The 9,947-nt window shown below is 40.9% G+C and overlaps 1 protein-coding gene across 1 annotated transcript in view; it reads right to left on the reverse strand.

Moving 5' to 3' along the window:
* Nucleotides 1-8,580, reverse strand: part of LOC126481297 (uncharacterized) — a 452,512-nt gene extending 443,932 nt beyond the window's left edge. The window contains exon 1 of the mRNA XM_050104945.1: nt 8,570-8,580. The gene's annotated coding sequence lies outside the window, so the exon portion shown is untranslated. The remainder of the gene's footprint in view (nt 1-8,569) is intronic.
* Between the last annotated feature and the right edge of the window lie 1,367 nt (nt 8,581-9,947).

Consider the following 9,947-nt stretch of genomic DNA (forward strand, 5'->3'; position numbering starts at 1 on the left):
GGCACGCCAGAGGTTACTTTAACGTCTGTAGACGTCTCTCCATTGATAACAACATGCTGTGTTCTGTTTGCTAAAAACTCTTCAATCCAGCCACACAGCTGGTCTGATATTCCGTAGGCTCTTACTTTGTTTATCAGGCGACAGTGCGGAACTGTATCGAACGCCTTCCGGAAGTCAAGAAAAATAGCATCTACCTGGGAGCCTGTATCTAATATTTTCTGGGTCTCATGAACAAATAAGGCGAGTTGGGTCTCACACGATCGCTGTTTCCGGAATCCATGTTGATTCCTACATAGTAGATTCTGGGTTTCCAGAAATGACATGATACGCGAGCAAAAAACATGTTCTAAAATTCTACAAGAGATCGACGTAAGAGATATAGGTCTATAGTTTTGCGCATCTGCTCGACGACCCTTCTTGAAGACTGGGACTATCTGTGCTCTTTTCCAATCATTTGGAACCCTCCGTTCCTCTAGAGACTTGCGGTACACGGCTGTTAGAAGGGGGGCAAGTTCTTTCGCGTACTCTGTGTAGAATCGAATTGGTATCCCGTCAGGTCCAGTGGACTTTCCTCTATTGAGTGATTCCAGTTGCTTTTCTATTCCTTGGACACTTATTTCGATGTCAGCCATTTTTTCGTTTGTGCGAGGATTTAGAGAAGGAACCGCAGTGCGGTCTTCCTCTATGAAACAGCTTTGAAAAAAGGTGTTTAGTATTTCAGCTTTACGCGTGTCATCCTCTGTTTCAATGCCATCATCATCCCGTAGTGTCTGGATATGCTGTTTCAAGCCACTTACTGATTTAACGTAAGACCAGAACTTCCTAGGATTTTCTGTCAAGTCGGTACATAGAATTTTACTTTCGAATTCAATGAACGCTTCACGCATAGCCCTCCTTACGCTAACTTTGCCATCGTTTAGCTTCTGTTTGTCTGAGAGGTTTTGGCTGCGTTTAAACTTGGAGTGGAGCTCTCTTTGCTTTCGCAGTAGTTTCCTAACTTTGTTGTTGTACCACAGTGGGTTTTTCCCGTCCCTCACAGTTTTACTCGGCACGTACCTGTCTAAAACGCATTTTACGATTGCCTTGAACTTTTTCCATAAACACTCAACATTGTCAGTGTCGGAACAGAAATTTTCGTTTTGATCTGTTAGGTAGTCTGAAATGTGCCTTCTATTACTCTTGCTAAACAGATAAACCTCCCTCCCTTTTTTTATATTCCTATTAACTTCCATATTCAGGGATGCTGCAACGGCCTTATGATCACTGATTCCCTGTTCTGTACATACAGATTCGAAAAGTTCGGGTCTGTTTGTTATCAGTAGGTCCAATATGTTATCTCCACGAGTCGGTTCTCTGTTTAATTGCTCGAGGTAATTTTCGGATAGTGCACTCAGTATAATGTCACTCGATGCTCTGTCCCTACCACCCGTCCTAAACATCTGAGTGTCCCAGTCTATATCTGGTAAATTGAAATCTCCACCTAAGACTATAACATGCTGAGAAAATTTATGTGAAATGTATTCCAAATTTTCTCTCAGTTGTTCTGCCACTAATGCTGCTGAGTCGGGAGGTCGGTAAAAGGAGCCAATTATTAACCTAGTTCGGTTGTTTAGTGTAACCTCCACCCATAATAATTCACAGGAACTATCCACTTCTACTTCACTACAGGATAAACTACTACTAACAGCGATGAACACTCCACCACCGGTTGCATGCAATCTATCCTTTCTAAACACCGTCTGTACCTTTGTAAAAATTTCGGCAGAATTTATCTCTGGCTTAAGCCAGCTTTCCGTACCTATAACGATTTCTTAATGCAAGACAAGCAGTATCACCAATATTATATTGATATGTGCAGAAACATGGCTGAATTACAAAAATCTGATCCTCACTGGTATAGGATAATAACATTACTGGTAGAAAAACACAATCATCCTTTGACTAAGTATTACAAGTTACACAATGATGTGTTATTTTACCGCCGACATCCAAATGCTACTAACTGGTGTGTATGCATTCCCAAAGAGTCTGAACGTAATCTAATTTGGCACACACACTTAGTTTGGGGTCATTATGGGACGAAAAAGTGTTTGGCAAAGCTCAGTACATACGGCTATTTTAGCAATATAAGAAAAAAAATTTACAGGGAACTAAAAACATGTGTCATATGTCAAAAATCAAAACCTCAGAATTTATCCACAAAAACAGATTTACATTCTATTTTACCTAGTAAACCCCTGGAAATTCTGTGTACTGACATCAGTGGACCGCATCCAGCAAGCTCTGGAGGCGTCAAATATATCTTAGCTTTTTACGATATATTTTCTAAACATGTAAAACTTTATGCTTTAAAATCCGCCACTGCAAATGCTATTATACGAAGATTCTCAAGTGATTATCTGACGCACGTGGGAAAACCTAAAGCAATTCTATCAGATAATGCAGCATACTACTCTGGGTACAAATGGAGAAATTTCTTGAAGGACAATAACATTAAAAGTATATTTATTTCGAGGTTTAGTCCACAATGTAACGCGACTGAGAGACTTTTCCGAGAATTAAATCGATTCATGAGGACCTATATTTCATCAAAACATACTAATTGGGTGTCCTACCTAAGTCTTTTCGAAGACGTACACAATAACTTAAATATTTACGATACGAATTACACACCTAACGAGATCATGTTCAATTGCAAACAGAACGATCAGTGGATAGAACCATTACCTAAGTTGTCAGACAAGGAAATCACACCTGAACAGGAAATAAAAGAAGTATTGACTACATTGACACATCACGCACAAATACGAAACAAACATCACAGAAACATAATAAAAAGAAAACAAAAATTCGAGGTAGGAATGCTTGTACTACTTCGTACTCATCATAAATCTGTAGCACTCAAACGACGCAACGCTAAGTGGCGTCTGCTATATGAAGGACCTTATATAATTGTTAACATACCGCATCCTGGTGCGTATCTGTTACAACATCCTAGAACTAACAAAATTATTGGGCTATACGCACACCGAGATCTTAGAGCATTTCATGCTGAATAATGTCAAAGTCATACCCATCAAAATATTGCTAAGCAACTCGAAAAACTCTGTTGTTACAACACAGATAATAAGTAGTATAGAAATTTTCATTTCAGCGGTTCCAGTGACGCAGTTGAAGACAGAAGAACTCTTCTTTCAGCGCGCGCCTCCACCTGAAAGACGGAATATTAAAGTAAAATTTATGATTACGTAGCAGTGGATGACATATTAATTTTTCACGGAACATTTGTTACTGAAGGTACCACTGACTTGGTGTGACACCTGACGAACTGACAGACGTCATCTGTGAAGCGATCTTTTACTTTGAGAAATAGATTAGACGCACATCTCTCAACACGAAAAGCATCTATCAGTAGTCAAGGCCACACAGACACTCTACACACACGCACAAAACGCGAGGAATCGAACATTTTCTCTCTCTTACTATTTTGAATATTTATTGAGTAGTGAAAACGCCTGGTCTTGCCTACTGATGTAATGAATGTTGTGTCTAACCTATCTTAATTTCAGATGACATCACAAAAAACATCGATAATATCCCAGCAAAACCGCTAAAGAGGATGTAAATATCTGCAATTCATGTAATCAAATGTGACACAATGTAATAACCTATAGCGATGTAATGATGATGTAAACATGTTTATGTGCAACTATATTATGTTTATGCTAAGAAAATATGTGACGTGTGTATGTATAATTACTTATTTTTTTAACTGATGTATAGTGTAACTGTTACTATGTAAAAATTTGAACAAAACGAGTGCCAAAAAGACATTGCATAGTGAACCACTGTTCACGGACATTAACGAACATTACTAACTCTGCAACTACGCGGAAACCTATGTGAAAGAAACTGTTAATGCCATTCATTATGCACCGTATCAATGTAAACGCGATGAACGATTTCCTTGATTAATAACTACGAACATTTAGGTGAGCTATATTCAGCAAAAAACTGAAAATGTGAAGTGCATAATTCGTACATCGTCTAGTGACATTACTACAGTACCCAACTTCAAGATGTTAACTGGATTAAATGGACACAAAGTGCCTGTCCAGAAAACAACACGACGGGTGGAAGAATTTTGGTTGGAACTTCAGGGAATGAAATGTTCTCGAAATGTGACGGACACTCTTACCTGGACTGTCCAAGGATCGACGCCAGCTATGTGCCGTCCGAGGTTCTGCAACCAAGCTTCCACGGATTGTAAAAAAGGAACTGCACGTGGACCAATTACTCGACGGGTCACGTCTGATCTGTAATAAGCAATGCTTTTAGTCACAACGAACTGCATCATTACGACTATAATGGAAATGAGAAATGGACACGCTTATGGATTAATCACGTTGTTATACAACGATGTTACTGTGATCAAAAAACTTTACCACGACGATACTAACCTGTAAAAAATTATTGTGCAGCGGATGAATATGAACTGTAATAACGACACGATGTGTATAGGTCAACGCACCTGAAAAATACGGACATTTTTCTTTGAAGTATTTCAAAATAATACTATGTAACTAAGAACATTCAACAATCTAAGTTGTATTGTGTTATAACAAATATTGTAAATTTAAAACTAAGTTACCTGTCATAGAATGTAGTCTTCATATGTAATCTTGGTTGAATATTTTCTTTGTGCAACGACTGAAAAACGCGCGCACACGAACAATATGATCTGCAATACTGTGCCGCGTGATCTAACTGTACGATATAACGGCAGTGCCGCAGTTACACAGACGCTTCTGCGCATGCGCGCACTCTATCTGCCAACATTAGAACTTTTACGGCGCACCCGCGTCATTCAAATTTTGTATATAATGTGTATAATGTGTAATGTAAGTCATGTAAATAGTTGTAGATAACTTAGATTTTCTTGTGCCTTTAGGTGAATTGCTCGCCTGCAGGTGTGTCCTTTCGCCTCGCAATTCAGGGGGCAATATAAAGGCACATTTGCATGCCGAGCGTGAGTTTCCGCGGAAACGCGAAATACTAATTAAATAAATAATCAGTGACAAATAAATAAAGCCTATGGCACACAACTGCAGCGCTGTGTCGCTGATAAAACAAAAGCACAATTACGTTACTCTTATGTTTGATTAAGAAAGAGGAGAGCTCTGGTTGAAGTGGTGCGAGAAGCACGTATTTTTTTTATTGTCTGGCACACCGCCATATTTCATGTTATAGAAGAATACTGCGAGTTGCAACCACACTAGGCACTCGATTCTGTAAAGAATTTATATTTATAAAAGTAAGTAGGATTATGAACTGTAGGCTTATTCATTGAATATATCTGATTTAACTAACTGTGTAACTTTTTTATGTTTAGTAGACAATCACCTCTGTACGATGTATTGGCATGGCTGGCAAATTATTGTAATATTGAGATTTAGATTATGAGTCCGCACCTACCGCAGCAGTCTTTGGAAACGATTTAATTACGAAGTCCGATTATTCAGTTTTATTTCACGGTCAACTACGAGTAACATTGCCTTTACGAAAAAGCCATTGTCAAGCGTCTGATACCGAATAATTAAACGTCCACGTTCCAGATAAGCAAATACAATTGCAATCACAATCACCATCATACAGATAGAATAATTAACATATTCAAAATAACATTTTTTTAATTTATTTTATTTATTTTATAGTATATAGATAAGTATAATAGCACAACTTACCTCGAAAAAGGTTTAGAAAATGCGCGAACGTAAATTGCATCACTGTCACGGCGTCTGTTGCTCAACTGACTTCTAACCCTCTACCGTGACAAATAGGAACTATTGCAACAATTTCTGGCTGCGCCACTACAGTGCAGCACTCTGCAGACCAGATACTAGACGTTTCCACATTACCCACACGCTTCCACATTTACACCCCTGCTTCTCTAGTATGTCACTGATGCTACTACTATATTAGTAGTAACCTTAAGGATATACTATTGTAGTTAGCAGCAATGAGGACATAGAATGGTGAACCGCAGGCAACAGCTCTAAAAGTATAATGTTATACTATAAAATTGTTTCATAAATCAAATGGTTCAAATGGCTCTGAGCACTGTGGGACTTAACATCTATGGTCATCAGTCCCCTAGAACTTAGAACTACTTAAACCTAACTAACCTAAGGACATCACACACATCCATGCCCGAGGCAGGATTCGAACCTGCAACCGTAGCGGTCACGCGGTTCCAGACTGAAGCGCCTAGAACCGCACAGCCACACCGGCCGGCGTTTCATTAACCACAAGCGAACAAATCAGGTAATTGTTTGCAAATGAACATATACTTTTGAAACTAGTTGCCATTAACTCAAATATGAACACTGCTAAGACAGAAAACCAAATAAAGAGTAAAACTTACGAAATAGTTTAGAGAAAGACAGCTAGTCTCGCTGTGATTCACCCAATAAAACGGAATGATAGTCTATACCACTGATCTGAGGCCTGTTCCAATTTCATTACACACTGATGAATTCATGATCCGACCACTAGAACGGAAACAGTACACAGCGAACAATCTCCCCTAAACATCCATGTCCGCTTCCTTACTATGTTCTGAGGACTGCAGGAAACTCCATCTTGATATAAAAATAGAAAAATATTAGTCACAAATGTTCAAATATGTGTGAATTCCTAAGGAACCAAACTGCTGAAGTCATGGGTCCCTAGGCTTACACACTACTTAAACTAACATATCTAAGAACAACACAAATGCCCATGCCAGAGGTAGGACTCTAACCTCCGGCGGAAGGGACCGCGCAATCGGTGACATGCAGCCTCAAATCGCGCGGCCACTCCGCGCGACAAGTTAGTCACAGAAAGTCAGATATTATTTTCACTTTAACAGCCCCTTTCAACTCAGTATCGTTGCCAACCGTCTTATCCAGAAAGTTATTATAAGAGATACCCCTATCGTATATGCAATAATGGCTTATGGGGTAGTGTAGTTATAGAAGCGACCGAAATAATCACAGCACCCGTAACAGAGACGGTGGCCTAAAACTCATCGCGAAGCTGAAGCGGGCTCATCTAACAATGCTCGTATACGACGACGCCGTGTCCACTGTGACGTCACGCGCAGCAGCTAGAGTAGGGACGCGTGTCCCAGTAGCCCTCTGGCAATCATTCCACTTGACGATGACCAAGCAGTACGAGGTGCATTCAAGTTCTAAGGCCCCCGATTTTTTTTCTAATTAACTACCCAACCGAAATCGATTAAACTGGCGTTACTTCTCGACGTAATCACCCTGCAGACGTACACATTTTTCACAACGCTGACGCCATGATTCCATGGCAGCGGCGAAGGCTTCTTTAGGAGTCTGTTTTGACCACTGGAAAATCGCTGAGGCAATAACAGCACGGCTGGTGAATGTGCGGCCACGGAGAGTGTCTTTCATTGTTGGAAAAAGCCAAAAGTCACTAGGAACCAGGTCAGGTGAGTAGGGAGCATGAGGAATCACTTCAAAGTTGTTATCACGAAGAAACTGTTGCGTAACGTTAGCTCGATGTGCGGGTGCGATGTCTTGGTCAAACAGCACACGCGCAGCCCTTCCCGGACGTTTTTGTTGCAGTGCAGGAAGGAATTAGTTCTTCAAAACATTTTCGTAGGATGCACCTGTTACCGTAGTGCCCTTTGGAACGCCCTCGCTGTCCCAGAACATGGATACCATCATTTTTTCAGCACTGGCGGTTACCCGAAATTTTTTTGGTGGCGGTGAATCTGTGTGCATCCATTGAGCTGACTGGCGCTTTGTTTCTGGATTGAAAAATGGCATCCACGTCTCATCCATTGTCACAACCGACGAAAAGAAAGTCCCATTCGTGCTGTCGTTGCGCGTCAACATTGCTTGGCAACATGCCACACGGGCAGCCATGTGGTCGTCCGTCAGCATTCATGGCACCCACCTGGATGACACTTTTCGCATTTTCAGGTCGTCATGCAGGATTGTGTGCACAGAACCCACAGAAATGCCAATTCTGGAGGCGATCTGTTCCACAGTCATTCGGCGATCCCCCAAAACAATTCTCTCCACTTTCTTGATCGTGTCGTCAGACCGGCTTGTGTGAGCCCGAGGTTGTTTCGGTTTGTTGTCACACGATGTTCTGCCTTCATTAAACTGTCGCACCCACGAACGAACTTTCGAGACATCCATAACTCCATCACCACATGTCTCCTTCAACTGTCGATGAATTTCAATTGGTTTCACACCAAGCAAATTCAGAAAACGAATGATTGCATGCTGTTCAAGTAAGGAAACCGTCGCCATTTCAAGTATTTAAAACAGTTCTCATTCTCGCCGTTGGCGTAAAATTCCATCTGCCGTACGGTGCTGCCATCTCTGAGACGTATTTACAATGAACGCGGCCTCATTTTTAAGACAATGCGCATGTTTCTATCTCTTTCCAGTCCGGAGAAAAAAAATCGGAGGCCTTAGAACTTGAATGGACCTCGTACAAGGTGGAAAGCTCGTGGCATCTTAACCACTTAAGCGCAAGTAAACATTACCTTCGCAAGGCTTTGCATTCTTACGTTACGAGGGATGGTCAGTGTAGACCCACCAATTCTCTCAGTCGCGTGCCGTGAGTAGGACAGCCATCTACCAGCATCTGAGAAAACAAAATATTAGTGTCGTTCTTAAGTCACAGCCTCCACTTAAATATAATACGTAATTACAAATGTATTTTGCATTGCTGTCGTGTTGAGAGCGCGCCCTCTGTAGCTGGCGGATGCGACGTCAGGCAGTGGGCGCAGGAAAGAAGCACTGAAGCAAGGCACGGGCAGTTGTTGGCGCCCGTGGCAGTAACATGCTCGTATAGTGTGGTACTAGCAAATGTGTTTTAATAAACGTGTTCTGTACAAGTCAAACTTTTATTCAACGTATCGCAACAAGTATAGATCAGTTATTATTTCTAAACTGTACTAGAACTTCTTAATACGGCGGCCTGATTGGGATTTGTATGACGCAATCGCTGGCAAACGCAGAGTTTAATAATTTAGATAATGAGCGAAGTCAGAACAGCGTGAAAATGACGATAAATGAAGAGAATCCAAACGACTTAGGGAGCGAAGTTGGAGAACATCGGAAGCCACGGTGTCCATAACCACGAGCAGCAGTCTTATCCGCGTCAGGAAGCGGGGAACCGAGCAAGCCACGCGGCAGCAGCAGCGGCACAGGGCAGAGCAGGGACGTGCGACGAAAAGTAAACCGTCTCGTGTACAGATGAGTTTTTGAAACTTGTGTTCTCCTCAGTGAGAATTTAAAAAGGAATAAACCGAACGAAACTGTGTTAGCCAAATCACTAGTGACTGTAGATTTTCAGAGAAATAAATCAGTGTAGGTGTACTGAATAGCTCTGAAACGGTAGTGAATTCTATAAATTTACTAGTGAGTGGTCTAGTTAAAATAAATGGCAATTAGGCGAAATTACACAGAGCGTAATAGATTACAGACTGAAATTAAGCAAAGCGTTCAGTCAACGGGGAATATTTTGTGGAAGGGAGAAACAAATCAAGCTGAAAAAGGGGACTATTTGCAGCAGCCAAATAATTTAAATAAATATGAGAGAGTGAATGTAGCAGACAGCAATGTACGTACTGATGTAGATCAAAATTCTATGAATTCTCGGGCAAAAAACGTTTCTTCTTCTGATAGTGTCATTGATTTTTGATGCTATCGCCGATTTTATTTGTGTTAACGATGGAGTGAAGCTGATGGGGTTGGTACTCATTCAGAGAAAGTTGTAACAGATGTTTTAGTAATATAGAAGATGTTGATGTCGCAGAAGTCTTTCTAGTAGTGAAATCAGCAACAGCTTAGTATATGTTACTGTGGATCTAACGGTGTTATATCAAACTCAGGTGCATCATGGAAAATTGTTACACA

The sequence above is a fragment of the Schistocerca serialis genome, chromosome 5, assembly GCF_023864345.2.
Source record: "Schistocerca serialis cubense isolate TAMUIC-IGC-003099 chromosome 5, iqSchSeri2.2, whole genome shotgun sequence".
Lineage (NCBI taxonomy): Eukaryota > Metazoa > Arthropoda > Insecta > Orthoptera > Acrididae > Schistocerca > Schistocerca serialis.